This window comes from Lissotriton vulgaris, chromosome 3_1 (assembly GCF_964263255.1).
Source record: "Lissotriton vulgaris chromosome 3_1, aLisVul1.2, whole genome shotgun sequence".
Taxonomy (NCBI): domain Eukaryota; kingdom Metazoa; phylum Chordata; class Amphibia; order Caudata; family Salamandridae; genus Lissotriton; species Lissotriton vulgaris.
Genome location: NC_141689.1, coordinates 2,006,557,460 through 2,006,561,119, shown reverse-complemented (window position 1 = coordinate 2,006,561,119; position 3,660 = coordinate 2,006,557,460). Strand labels below are relative to the sequence as shown.

The 3,660-nt window shown below is 44.2% G+C and overlaps 1 pseudogene; it reads left to right on the top strand.

The window, feature by feature from the left end:
- The first annotated feature begins 256 nt into the window (after window positions 1-256).
- Window positions 257-1,669, top strand: LOC147728714 (zinc finger BED domain-containing protein 6-like; annotated as a pseudogene).
- Window positions 1,670-3,660: the final 1,991 nt, after the last annotated feature.

Genomic DNA, 3,660 nt, shown 5'->3' with positions numbered 1-3,660 from the left:
TTAATTACATGTGCATCACTGCACACTGGATCTCTTTTTCAGGTGCTAGAGACAAGGTATCTGCAGGCATTGACACTGTTGAGATTTTTAATGATACTCGTAGACATGCAACTGTAGCCATGTTTGCTATGGAGAAATCGCATACTGCTGCAAACATTTTGTTGAGTTTAACAGCAAGGTCTTTGAATGGCTGCGACCAAGAGGCCTTAACATTGGTTTTGTTGCCACCGACAATGGCAGTAATGTAGTTAAGGCCATGCAAGATGGTCGCTATTTCAGGGTCCCGTGTTTGGCACACTGCATTAACATTGTTGTTCAAGACTTTCTGAAAAATGAAAGCAAAGTCAGCAACTTACTGACCATTTGCAGAAGAATCTACACGCATTTCAACCATTCTTTTAAAGCCCGGAAGCAGCTACGGGTCATTCAACATGAGTATAAAATGCCAGTCAAAGCACTCATCCAGGAGGTCCCAACACGTTGGAACTCTACTTATTACATGCTTGATCGGCTGTTTGTGCAGTTCATACCACTTAATGCTTATGTCATGAAAAGAAGATCAGGGGATCCTACTGTTATTAAAGCCATGACCGTTGAGATGTGGCATTGGGACCTCATTAAATGCCTGACAGAGATGCTACTTCCTTTTGAGGTCTTCACACGTGCAGTCAGCGTGGAGGAATGTACTGTGTGCCAAGCTATCCCACTGTTGTACAAGCTAGAGCAAGAGCTGAAGGAGGTGTCTGAAACATACGAAGGTGTTGAAGGAAAACTTGAGGCATGTTATTTGGGGAAGGCCTTAGCCGGCCGCTTATCTGAGAATACAAGGATTCAAAATAAGATTCTGTCACATCAACATTACATTACTGCCACAATTTTGGATCTACAGTACAAATTATTTGTGAACAGTAATGCAGTAATTCCTTTTTCAGAAGGGGATGTTGCCAAGTACAAAACTGTAATAGCCGAGGAAGCCACTTATTTAGAAAACAAACGGCTCGCAATTAGAGACCTGCCAGTGCCAGCCCAGGACAGTGCAAGTACTACTGAGCATCTTACAGAGTCAAGTTCTTCTTCACAGGATGAGAGCAGTGCGTTTGCTTCCCAGCAGCCACCAACACTACCAATAACAACAACAGCACCAACAGGATCTGATTCATCAGACACAACCAAAAAAATAGCTGCTTGGTTTCTACAGAAAGGGATGGGTAAGTCCGTTGCTGTCGCAACGCCAAAAGAGGACAAGCAAACCGGAGCACCACTGAACATTGAGCGGATGGTCTAGGTCTATCTGGATGACACAACAGAGGTGTTCATGGAGCAAAGCCCATTGGTGTATTGGTATAGGAAAAGAAGCGACTGGCCAGTGCTCAGCAGGCTGGCGATAAAGTATCTGGCTTGCCCTGTTGCAAGTGTCTCTTCTGAGCATGTTTTCAGTGCTGCTGGTGCCATTGTAACTGCGAAAAGGACCAGTCTCTCGCCCAAAAGCATGGAGAGGTTAACCATGATCAAAATGAATCAGCACTTCATACCACCAGACTACAAAATACGTGAATCACAGCTGGAAGAGGAGAGCGAGTCGGAAGAAATAACTAGTGGGTTACATGACCTACTTCTGTCAGAAGAACCACCAGGGTTTGAGGACGAGCTCCTCTTTGCTCACAACTAGGCTTTTAAATTATTACATTCTCCCTTCCTTTATTTGTGTGTATATCTGTCTTTCTGGTTCAAACTTCAAAACCAACACCATCCTTTCTCTTACTTTTAATTACCTATTGGGGTTGCACATCAGTGCATTTAAATGTGCACTCCACTCCTCAGAGTCCTGCCCCATCTTCCTGACTCACCCTAAATACATTTCCATCTTGCCATACATTGGATGGAGATGGAGAATAGTACAATAATGTAGCCTCTAACAGTCCCTTCATAAAAAGTGAAACGTACGTGACTATAGCCATCTTCTGTTTTGTTTCCAATCTGAAACTCATCACTGTCTTGAGGCTACCACCTCTGTCTGCAGGCATACACAACTCTTCACTGTCAGAACTTGGGCAGGGCTCCAAAATTAAAGTAAACTCGTCATCACTTTCAGAAGGCTCTGCTGCATCTGTGATCTGACAGCCACAGAGAAGAGCAAGACAGGTATATGAAATGAATGATGCCATACATTGCATTGGATGCTTGCTGACTCTGAGCAAATGTGCATTAAGTAGAACTATACTAGTAGTTTAATATAATAAAAAAGTACTTGTGTCTCAAGTGATGGTCAATGTTTCCATGTTGTTTAATAATATGTATCCAATTGTACTCCTACTACTGCAGGTGCAGTCTGGACTTAATCATAGTCACTCACTACAGACTGAGTTGCTGTTGGTGGTCTGTTGGACAACACGTACACGTGCCACACCGGATGATGATGACCACCATACCATCTTTGCACACTGTCAGTCAGTTTGATCTGAGATGATTGATGGAATATGTTCAGGAAGTGGAATTCAAGGTAAACACAACCAATCAACTAGAACCACAGCAGACCTAGGCTACATGTGTGTGCAGTCGTAGAATAGAATAGTGGTATGATTGACTGACAATGGCGCATTGATTTAATCACTTGATTTCGAAAATGCTAGGTTGCTGTATATGCCTTTTGTCTGGAACTTTGAAAAATTTAGGTAAATGGAGTTTGGGCCACAGACTAGGCATGAGCGAATTTTGCGGATCTCGCGTTCGCGAATTTTGCGGATTTGCGGATTCGCAATCCGCAAAATCCGCGAATTCCCGCGAATTTGCGGATTTTTTTTTTTTTTTGTGTTCGCCCGTGTTTCTGCCAGTTCGCGAGGGTTTTTACAATTTCGCAATGTGCGAACTTACCTGTCGGGTCGCAAGTTTTGCGAACTTGTTGTTTCTACGTGTCCAGCCTGTTTGGGACACTCTTCTTCATCACTGCCACTCTCTGTCACCACTGCCACTCTCTGACTACTCATGCCACCCTCTGGCCCACCCATGCCACCCTCTGTTTCATCATCACACCCTCTGGTTGTCCAGTGTACATTATTTTCGGCAAAGCAAAGCACACCTTCCCTGCCTCAAGTGACCTGAATTAATTTGGGGCTGATTAATGTGTCACAGAATATTTTTTTAGCTGGCACCTGCTTCCTTAGTGCGCCCTGATTAGTGATCTTTTGCACTTGCTAAGTGCTTTCATTGTTGCAAAATTAGTTACAACACCTGCCCTGCCCCAACTGACAATAATGAATTAGGGGCTGATTAATGGATTTTAACTTCCAGCCTGGCTCCTGCTTGTCTCCCTTAGCTGTAATTCAGGACCTTTGTGGCATATGTGTAACTATTCTGAGGTTCAGAGCAGGGTCACATAATAGTTTCAACTGGCAACTGAACTCTGGAGGGGCCCCTCAGGAAGCACTACAGGAAATGGCTACTAATGATGTGCCTGAACTTTTGAACCTGGTAAGTAGTTACTTTCAGTTTTGCTAAAATCGTATTTCTGCAATTTTGCACTTATTCGCGGGGCGCGAACTCACGCGAACAGTGCGAGCAGTGCGAGCAAAATCCGCTGCTCGCGGATTTGCGGATTTTGCGGGAAATTCGCAAATCTCGCGGATTGCGGATTTCCCGAAAATCCGCAAAATCCGCGAGCGG